The sequence below is a fragment of the Malaclemys terrapin genome, chromosome 12 (assembly GCF_027887155.1).
Source record: "Malaclemys terrapin pileata isolate rMalTer1 chromosome 12, rMalTer1.hap1, whole genome shotgun sequence".
Taxonomy (NCBI): domain Eukaryota; kingdom Metazoa; phylum Chordata; order Testudines; family Emydidae; genus Malaclemys; species Malaclemys terrapin.
The window spans coordinates 39,632,933-39,644,408 of record NC_071516.1 but is presented as its reverse complement, the minus strand read 5'-3'; the positions used below and the strand labels follow the sequence as shown (position 1 = coordinate 39,644,408).

At 41.8% G+C, this 11,476-nt stretch overlaps 1 pseudogene; it reads left to right on the top strand.

Moving 5' to 3' along the window:
* Nucleotides 1-1,295: 1,295 nt before the first annotated feature.
* LOC128846006 (olfactory receptor 4D9-like) lies at nucleotides 1,296-7,029 on the top strand (annotated as a pseudogene).
* The last annotated feature ends 4,447 nt before the right edge of the window (nucleotides 7,030-11,476 follow it).

The window sequence follows — 11,476 nt, the reverse complement described above, 5'->3', positions numbered from 1 at the left end:
GGAAATGGGAACAGGGAATAGGCGTTGGGAAATTGGAATAATGTTTCGCTAAGCAGGGGAATAGGAACAGAGAATGGGAACAGGGACACAGGCAAGGCTCTGTGGCATCATAGCTGGGAAGGGGGACACTGAGGAAGGAAACTGGAATCATGCTTGCTGGAAGTTCACCCCAATAAACATTGAATTGTTTGCACTTTCGGACTTTGGGTATTGTTGCTCTCTGTTCATGCGAGAACGACCAGGGAAGTGAGAGGGTGAAGGAATAAGCCCTCTAACAGATGATTTCTCTCAGTAAGGCTTGGCCAACCAGGCTTGAAAGTACTCTCAACCTTTTTTGCTGCTTTATGCTCTCAGTCTGGACAAATGAAAACAGAGCTGTCAGGTTCACTTTGCTTTCTAAATTCACCTGTAATGGACAGTTGTTAGGAAACAAATTCAAGTAGAGCAGGGATATTCAACCACCAGCGTGGACTATGTCCCTTCCTTTGAGGCAGTGGGGAGAGACCACTGTCAGAGGCAGGATATTACACTGGATGGGCTTCTGGTCTAAAACACTAATATTGTTATTACCTTCAGATCTAGAAATTTCAACCAAGATCAGGGTCCCAGAGACAGACTAATGGAAAACTCCTAATGATAATCTAAGTACACAAAGCTGGGGGAGGGCATGTGAAACAAGGGAAATGACTTGCCTGAAATGACATAGCAGGTCAGTGGAAACGCTGGGAAGAGAACTCAGGTGTTCTGCGTCAAAGTGAAGTCCTCCATGTATTAGCCACGCAGCCTTTCCATACTGGTGTGCTGCATAGGAATTGAGAAAACTCAGCACCTCTAAGGAGTTGCCATTCTAGGCCAGAAGAACCTTCATGGAGTTGAGGATGGCGAACAGTTCATACACTTCTGCCCTCTTTATTCATCCAAAATTCGCCTGGGCCCAGTCCTGCAGTCTATAGGAAGTTTGACTAAAGAAGGGCTGCAGGTTGGGGCCCATAGTAGGGGTTTACATACACAAGGTATACAAGATAGAAATTAATTCCTGTCATCACCATGTGTCATTGTGTCTGGTATAAGGAATATACATATACCCTGGGATTAAGGAATAGTTATATGTCATTGTCAGTTCTTTGCCCACTGGACAAAATTGCATGTCTAAAACAGTTTGGGGTACTTTATTGGATGCATGGAAAAATCAAGAAAAAAGTTAATTAGAATATGCAGAGAGAGAGACTTTCAGGAAATCCACTGTGGGTGAAATCCTGGCCCTATGGAAGTCAATCTGGGAACTTCACTACACAATGGATGATGCAAAGCCATCAACCATGATCACCCTGACTGGCGCAATGGTCCTGGTGCATTTGATGATGATTATGGTGACAATGGATGTCCAGAACAGAAATAGAACTCAGCTCCCTGGAGTACAAGCACTGTCCTCTATACAACTGGCTTTTAGAGTTAGTTGACATTCATTTAAAAAAGAAATTGCAGTTGAAAAAGGTGATTTGCTGGAATCAGCATTTATGGTTGGAAACATCACGTTTTGATGGACGTTCTTGGGTTTTTGTTAGACAATTTCATCATAAAACAAAACTTTTCATTTCATTTGGATTTATAATTTTAACTTTTCAAAGGTGAGGGGGATAGCTCAGTGGTTTGAGCATTAGCCTGCTAAACCCAGGGTTGTGAATTCAGTCCTTGAGGGGGCCATTTGGGGATCTGGGGCAAAATCAGTACTTGGTCCTGCTAGTGAAGGCAGGGGGCTGGACTCGATGACCTTTCAAGGTCCCTTCCAGTTCTAGGAGATGGGATATTTCCATTAATTATTTATTATTATAAATGAGAAAATAGGAGAGAGAGAGTGATGTGTTTGTTCTTTTATTCACACCATCTCCACAATCTCCCTTGGAAGCCTGTTCCAAAGCTTAAACACCCTTATAGATAGAAAGGTTTTTTTAATATCTAACCTAAATCTCCCTTGCTGCAGATTAAGCCCATTACTTCTTGTCCTACCTTCAGTGGACATGGAGAACAATTGATCACTGTCCGCTTTATAACAGCCCTGAACAAGTCCTCCCTCAGTCTTCTTTTCTCAAGATTAAACATACCCAGGTTTTCACCTTTCATTATAGGTCAGGTTTTCAAAAACTTTTATGATTTTTGTTGGTCTCCTTTGGATTATCTCCAATTTGTCCACATCTTTCCTAAAGTGTGGTGCCCAGAATTAGACACAGTATTCTAGCTGAGGCCTCACTAGTGCCGAGCAGAGTTGCATCACATTGATGACTCATATTCAGTTTGTGGTCCATTCTAACCCCTAGATTCTTTTCAGCAGTACTACCACCTCACCAGTTATTCCCAGTTTTGTAGTTGAACATTTCATTTTTTTCCCTGCCTAAGTGAAGTACTTTGCACTTGTCTTTATTTCCTCTTGTTGAATTCAGACCAATTCTCCAATTTGTCAAGGTCATTTTGAACTTTAAACTTGCCTACCAAAGTGCTCGCAACCCCTCCCAGCATGGTTTCATATGCAAGTTTTATTAGCATAGTCTCTCTTCCATTATCCAACTCATTAATGAAAATATTGAATAGTACCAGAGCCAGGACTGACTGCTGTAGGACCCCACTAGATACGCCCTCCAAATCAGACAGCAAACCAAGGATAACTACTGTTTGAGGCCAGTCTTTCAACCTGTTATGCATCCACCTTACAGGAATTTCTTCTAGGCCACATTTACTTATGAGAAAGTTATGCAGAACTGAAACCCCCTAGTGCTGCCTACCCACATCCATGTATCAGATCAATGTTCCGCTCTCTATCACTGGGTGAACAGATCAGCCTACACACTCAACAACGGGCACAGCCGTCTAGTAGAAATCCCACCAGCGTTGTTCCTGACCTGGCTGGTGAAATCAGGGAGTGGATCATGCTAATGGAGATGCTTATCCCAGGTCTTTCACTGACACAATACTTTCCCATGTTGCTGTTGAGCAGGAATGTTGAAATGGGTGGATACTGATTGTCTGTTGACTAATGAGTCCAAAATGAGACCAACTTTGAACTTTGACCTTTCATTCAAAGCTCACCAAAATGTCACTAGTGGCTTGGAAACTGTGATAATGAGAGCATGAGGGGCTTGGAATGACTATTTCTGCTTGTTCTAGATATGGCTTGTCAGGGTTCCCTCCCCATTCTGAACTCTGGGGTACAGATATGGGGACCCGCATGAAAGACCCCCTAAGCTTATATTCTACCAGCTTAGGTTAAAAATTTCCCCAAGGCACAAATTCCTTTCCTTGTCCTTAGATGGCTCCTCGTTGGCCCTTCTGGTCAGGTGCCAATTAGGTTATTTGAGCTTATTAACCCTTTACAGATTAAGTGATTTAGAACAGCTTTCCAGGAGGGATTTTATGTTACCCTTATCTCTATGTTTATGATAGGCTGCCAACCCTCCAGGATTGACCTGGAGTCTCCAGGAATTAAAGATTAATTTTTAATTAAAGATTAAATATCACAAGTCCTGACTCCTTACTCTGGCTCCAACCCCTGGATCAGACTGATCTCTCAGTGACACTCAGGAGTCCTGGATGATCTGCTGCTTCAGGGCCATACAAATACCCTGTTAATTACCAGTGTGATGAATATCCCCCTTCTGTCAAACCCAGCCAACTTTACAAGTTTCCAAAGCATCCTGCATTTGGGTGGCTAAAAATAAACCAAATAACACATACTAAGAACTTATTAATGACTCTCCTGGTGACAGATTGCCAAATATCTAGAGTAGCAACTCCTTGTTCACACCCTGTAAAGTTCAGGGGGATTTCAAAGAATCTTTGATGCCAGTGCTTGGGATGCAATGATATATAGGAAGATTTCTGGGGATGTGTCATTTCTAGAACCAGGTTCACTTTCCCCTCAAGAGGACAATGAATGTCGCAGAGATGTGACTTCCCTGGGACATTCTCAATTGTTTGGAGGCAGCCAGCTCTGAGATCATTGACATGGCAGGTTGTGTGAGGTAATAACTCTTATTGCACAAAATCTGCAATGTACTAGCAGCGATAGGCCTTATGATTGAAGTGACTGGAAGTTAGTGGGTGGATTTTTGGATATTGATTTTGACTTTAAGAGGAGCATAAGTGAGTTAAGAGGAGAATGGTAAAGAGTCTCTTTATGATAAAACTGAGACCTTTGTGAGATTAGCTATGACCAAGGTTTTCCTATTACAACAGGGCTACGCTGCTCTGATCTGAAAAATATTTTCTTTGGGGCAGGTTAGATCTGGGAAGTGAAAATTGGAAAAAGCCCAAATTTGTGGATAAATTCAGAGTGAAATACCCCACACTGAACTTCCTTTTTCTCCTTTGAGAATCCCAGGCTGGGAGGCACTGGGAGTTATCCAGGGTCCCAGAAAGTGTAGGGGAGAAATTGAACCCCGCTTCCCAGAATACAAGACAAGCAATTTATCCACAAAGCCATCCTCACTCTCCCCCTGTTGATTCAAAGCACTATCATTTAAGGATGAGATTTTTAGGGCTGGCTGACATTGTTTGGGGGGAGGGGAAAACTTGCCCCAGTTTGAGCTTTTCTCAAAACACAAATTTTGGATAGGATAATCTCTTTTTTCCCCTTTCCTCCCCCACAAAATTGTGAACTGAATGTTTCATTTCTTACTTTCTCATGTGTGAGAAAATAAGAGACAGTTTTATCCTCTCTACACACAACATTTTCTCATATATTTTTTTATTCCCACAGCCCATTTATTTTCTTATGGATAGGTAGAGGGCTAACATAAAAACAGAGGGAGAAAATAAGGGGGGCGGGTGATTGAAAGGGTCATGGCCAAGCAGAGAAAGAACTGGGAGTGGAACTTAGGGAAATCTGTCTATTTCTACCTATGCCGCTGGCCAACAAGTGACATTAGTTGAGAAACTTCACTATTCTGTTCCTCAGTATCGCCATCAGTAAACAAGGTGGCCATGATCTACTTTGTAAGGTGCTTTGAGACCCATGAATGAAAACCACTCTAAAGAGCTAAGTATTATTAAAACTGAAAAGTATTTTTTGTTTCCCCCAAAGAAAATCAAAATGAAAATTTAATGTAGAATTGGAATTTTTTAAAAAAAGGTTTAAAATGGAAGTAAAGTCTTGGATTTGAATACCATGGAAATAAATTTCTTTACTTATTTAAACATGCCCTCTCCCCCCCAAATCAAATATTTCATAGACGTGTTTTGTTGGGAAGCAAGGAATTTTTCTACTAGATCTACAGATTTTCAAAAAATGTTAATGGGAGTTGAGTATCCATAATTCTGTGACAGGTTTGAACATTTCACTCTAAATACATACATGGAAATGTTGATGTGTTCACAGTTTTCAAATGTGGCTGTTTAAGGTTCAGTACCAGAATCCATGGGTATCAAAATACAATGACTTGATTTTTCAGAGATATTGAGGACATGCTATTCCTGTTTAAGACAATCAGACTTAATTCCTTCTCTTACTGTAGCCACTAGAAAGGGTCAAAGACCCTCATTGTCTAAAGGATGAATAAAGGTTTTCAGTATCTCTGATAACAAGGCCATGAATTGGACATCTGAATCCCCTAAGTTATTGGTTCTCACATTTTCCATTCCTACTCCCTGCCTATCTAGTGAGTATCTAGCTGAGATCCCCATATGAGAACACCCAGGTCCTGAAAGTACCCAACTATATGAGCTCCCCCTGCAAATTCAAATTCTTTCCAACCCTGAATCTCTAGGTGCCATCCAGAATCTACGAACTATGGGAGCTGTGCACCATTCAGGGCTGGATGAAGGTGAATGGAGAAAGTGGTAGGGGACTTATGAGAGTGTGTAGAACACTTCTCTACACTCCCAGGGACCCCAGACCTTGAGACTGGTGCAGCTTTTGAGTTTTGCTGAAGCAGGGTTCTCATCACTGGGGCTGAGGAAACAGTGTGGAATTCAGTAAACCAAAGAAATTCCCAAGCAAGTGTTTTTTTGTTAAGGTGGAGTTCATATTTATTTAATATTAGGAAGATGTTGGGATTACATCATTATCAATAATTATCACTGTGCCCTCTGCAATCATACTTTGAAGTTAATACATGGAGAAGCACTTTACCACTCCAGTGACAGAATTTGTCCTCTTGGGCCTCACCTAGAGTCCTGAGCTGCAGCTATCCCTCTTTTTGGTTTTCTTCATCAACCATTTGAACACCTGGTTGGGAAACTTCACCAGCATCACCACTGTGATCACTGACCACAGCCCCACACCCCTATATACTTCCTGCTGATCAACTTGGCTTTCCTGGATGTCAGTGACTCATTAGTAAATGCTCCAAAATGGCTCTCTGGTCTCCTCACCCAGCGTAAAACCATCTCCTTCAATGAGTGCATCCTCCAGATTTTTTTCTTCCACTTCATCACTGGAGCAATGTCATTTTGCCTTATGAGGATGGCAGTTGATCGGTATGTGGCCATCTATAAACCATTGCGGTACTTAACTTGTGTGGGGATAGTGGCACTGGCATGGCTGGGTGGATTGGCTCACTCAGTTGTTCAGCTTGGATTGATCCGCTAGTTGCCATTCTGTGGTACAATACAGGGCAATTTCTACTGTAATGTCCCACAAGTCATCAAACTGGCCTGTACTGATACTCACCTGGTCAAACTGCAGATGATCTTCAATATGTGCAAAGATATTCATCATTCTGCTTATTTCCTATGCTGTCATCTAATCAAGATCTTTTAATCAAGATCAGGACCCACGTCACGGAAGGGAAGTGCAAGGCTTTGTCCACCTGTGGAACCCAGATCACAGTTGTTTGTCTACAATTCATACCCAACATCTTCATCTATGCTTGGCCCTTCAAGCAGTTCACTCCGGACAAAGTGATCTCAGTCATTTACACTGTAATCACCCCGATGCTGAACCCCATAATCTACATGCTGAGAAACATCGAGATGAAGAAGGCCATGAGGAAACTGATGAGCAGAATGCTGTTCTCAGTGAAGGTAACAGAGACATAGTTTTCTTTCACTGTCCATTTGTCTTAAAAACCTGATCTCAGCAATGTATCGGCAATGTATGTAGCCTGAGAAATGTGTGTAAGATCAAATGAGATCAAATACTGCACATTCATAAAAAACAACGCTCACAAATGACTGAGGGCAAAAAGCTGTATATAAATAAAATAAAACAGTTGGTATAAGTCAGACGTAGATCCATGCCTGTAAATGATCCAGGACCCCAATTGGTGGAAATGGGTGTGTATCACTAAAAGACTTCCGATAGTTAAGGCTTTTAAGTGAAAATTTTCTTGTTCAAATTTTTCAAAGGATGATTTCAATTAATAAGGAATCCATGAAAATCAATAGCTTCTCTGAAAAAAAATCTGTTAAATAAATTAGGTATCTTAACTAATGTGATGATTGTGATAAGGAAATAACTATACAATGTTCCAAGAGCTGACTAGGATCCATCTTTTGCTTTCTGACTTATTCTTCTCTCTCTTATATGCCACTTATGTGCATTTATCACCTGACTTCTCATCAGAGAGGTTTAATAATATTCAGATGTTATTTTCACAAGGTTGGTTATAATTTTCATACCTGATATTTCTATTTCTACCTCTAAATTTACAGGTAAAAAAATAAAAACAAAACTTGTCTCTGGTTGTCTTTTCTGCTAATCCTTATTGAAAGTGCAGTTATAGATACAGATGAGGACCATTTCTGATGGATATTTTTCAATGTATTCATTGATAATATATAAATAGCATTTTTTAAAAGGCTTCCATACCTTTTCCAGATTTTTGTTTTCAAGAAAATTACAACCTTCTTTTAATGTTTCTACATTTATTCCTTTTTCTAAGAAAGAAAGAAAGAACGGGTGGAAATTTATACAAAAAAATCAAGAAAACAATTGTAAATTTTTAAAATAAAAGGATGAGAGATATTTTGTAACTTTGAAGGTATATTGTGATTCTATTTTTCTTTCTCAACAAGTTCTATATTGTCAAAGCCTAAGTACTAATGAGGGTGCCGTATAGTGAAAAATGTTTAGGTATAAATGGGCATGTCTTCCTCAATGGATCTACACTCCTTGTGTGTCAGAATTGGATTTTCAGATCCAAAAATGAATTGTAATCATTTATACTCCTGTGAGACCCCCGAACCAACACTGCTCTGAGAGTGGCACATTCTTTCTGGCACTAATATCTTGAGAAAACAACAAGTAATGTTATAAAGTTTATTGGCAAAACATCCAAGATCACAAACACTGTAACATAGCAAAGGAGATAGAGCCATTACAAAATGGATAGCACTTCCATACTCGCAGCATTGTTTGTGGGGACCCCCCAGAACAGGTGAGGATATCCACGTGTGGTCATCAGACTAATGCGTTCCATGTATCCCACTCCTCTCAGACTGAGTTTTACTTTGTACAGGGTTACGCCAACACACATCATACTTTATACATATTAATGATGGGTTCAACTTTCTCTTTTTATATTTCCTTCCACTCCTCAACAACATTGGGGTTTTTATCTTCAATAGGTCCATTAGCCACTTAAGTTAGATTCATTAGCATTTATGTCAATAAATTGCCGTGGTACATCTCTGGTTCTGGTTAGTACATGTAAGTTTCAGTTAAGCTCAACATCCTTTTAAACATCCCCTAAAATGCCAGAAGGATTCTTTAATGGTTCCCCACTTAAATGGTTCCCCACTTTGCCTTTTCCCACCATGTACACTCTTGTTTACAGTGATTCTTGTCTTACAACTTAAGAACAAACTATCAGTCAAATACAATGTACCTAGCAACTACCTACATCAACATTTTATACCTAGTCCTTTGTTCTGCTAAGCTAATAGTCATATATGGTTGACATCTGTAGGCCTTTATGTTATTCCTGTGATTAGCTACAGATGGACAAGGGAGTGTCCGACCAAGTTCAGAGACCATAAACAGGAGGGAGGAAGACTCCTTGTTTCAGAACCATAGACGTGCACTGCAGCATGGGGAATGTGGACAGCCCCGGAGACTTCTGTCCCTGGCCAAAAGAACACTGCTGACTGGTAAGGAAACTGAGGCAGACTGATGTGTGCAGGGTTTATTGTATTTGAATAGATCTGTGTGTGCCTCTTGCTATTAAAGAAATAGAAATAATGTCTTGGAGTCCTGGACTGTTCTCAGCGTTCTACAGGACACCTTATCAGATGACTGGCAAAGAAGTAAAAGACAAGGCCCACCCTTTGGGTGGGATTTGGGGAGAGGATGGTCTGAAGCAATGTGCGGGGAGCAAGGGATTAGCACAGGACCTTGAGGCTGGACAGTGGGTCATGTGGTCATACCTATCAGGTGGGGATACAAGATCTGCACCCCAAAAGTGCACCCACCAGCCCAAAGACAGCAGCAATGCCTCGTCCATTCTAAAGACTGGAAGCTTAAAAGACACAGGGGTCACTGAGGTTCACTAGGGGAATTTTTCATGTCTTCTCCGAGACAGCTAGTCCTCCCTTTCAGAGACAATATATAAACTTTCTCATAAGTTATAAGGGGAGTTCAAATGGGACTGAATGTGGTATTAAGGTCCGGGATTTTGTGATCTAAGCCCTTAGGTCCCCTTGTGCATGCCAGCCTTGTAACGATTCCCCTTGCAAAGAAACTACCGGTCACTGAATTCTCATTTTCCCCAGCAGCAGCTATCTTGATCACACCCAGAAATGTTCAGGTGGGTGCAGGATGGGCTGGCTCTGAACTCCAGTAGAGTGAGAGCATTGGAAATGATACAGGGGGAAGGTTTCTGTAGCAAATGCCCTCCCCCATGCCTATCACAAGGCCAATGAAGAGTTCTAAGATGTGGCTTCCCAGGGTGTCCTGGTCATCTGCATGGGGCCAGCACTGAGATCTCAGACAGGGCAGGAAATGTGATGTCTTCAATCTTAATGCATATAATGTTGGGATTTTCAATGGGGCCTAAGGGGGTTAGAAACCCAGCTGCCATTCAAAATTAAAGAGAGCTGGGCACCTGAGTCACTTAGGTGCAGTTCAAAATCCCAGCCAAGCAATGCACACTCAGCACCTGCATTTCCCTTGGGCTGCTAAAATGCTCATGGATTTGCCTGAGAGAACTGGATGGAAACATTCTTAGCAGTTGCAGTTTTCAGTGCTGTCATGCCACATTGGTCCCAGGATATGAGAGAGACAAAGAGGATGAGGTGACATCTTTATTTGGACCAACTGCTGTTGATGGAAGGTACACGCTTTCCAGCTTTGTGGGCCTCTTCCTTGGCTCTTTCTCTTTTTAACAGCTACAGAGCATTTTCATCTCTAATGAAAAGTTCATTGTTTCATGGAGTTTAAGGGCAGAAGTGACCATTCAATCATCTAGTCTGACCTCCTGTTTATCACAGGCTTTAAATTTCCCCTTAATACTTGCCTGTTGAGCTCCATGACTTGAATTAAACCAAACCATTTCAGTCCTCAGCAGACTCAGCCATTGTGACCACCAGCAGAGAACAGAAGAGACAGAGGTGAGACCAATAGCCAACACCCCTGCAATGGCAGGGAACTGACCAATTGAGACACGCCCAAAGGATGCCAGCAGGCGACGCGCTTCCTGCTGCTGGGGGAAGTTTTGATTCATTTTTGACGTTTTAAATTATTTTCACCTTTTCTTTAGTATAAATTAACTGAAAAATCATCCTGTCTTGAAAAAATGTCAGAACGGGACACTTAAACAAGTATTGTGTCTTGAACAAAAAATTGAATCAGAAGATTCATCAAACCCAACCCTTTCCTGCAAGCAGTTGTCCCCCCCCCCCCCAATGAATTAGCATTTTCTGACAAACAAAACCTTTAGATGGAAAACTTTCAACAAGCTCTCTTGAAGAGTTTGTGATCAACCCATTGACTTTCATTGCTTCATCCACTCTTATGGTTGCATCCTGGAATATTATCCACCTGGGCAAACTTTTATGTCCATGTACTCTCTCTTTCCCTCTCTTTTGTGATCACACCAACTTCATCTACACAACACAGTCATGGGGATCATGTCCCTTGCCCATTCAAGTTAATATAGCATCCTGGCATAAGCTACAGCAATTGTGCAAATGGAAACATATTATTAGGAAAGCGTTTGGGGCTGGATTAATGTTTAAACACTATCCACCAGTGTCCAGAGCCCCAGCTCCAGGAGTCATGACAATACAGCAGACCCCCAGCTTTCAGTTTTAAAATAATAATTTTCTAGCCCCGGTAGTTGGAAAGTGTAGTGAGCCGGTGTGGCACCCCTCCGTCTCCGATAGGGCCGAGCTTCCTCTAACCCCAGCGCGGGCAGAGCCACCGGGTCCGGGGCCCACCCCTCCAAGGTCACGGCCCCGACCCGGAAGTATAAAAGCCCGCCGGCAGAGCTCAGTGGAGCCCAGGCCAGCAGAGAGAGCAGACGTCCTGGGCCGAGCTCCCGCTTGG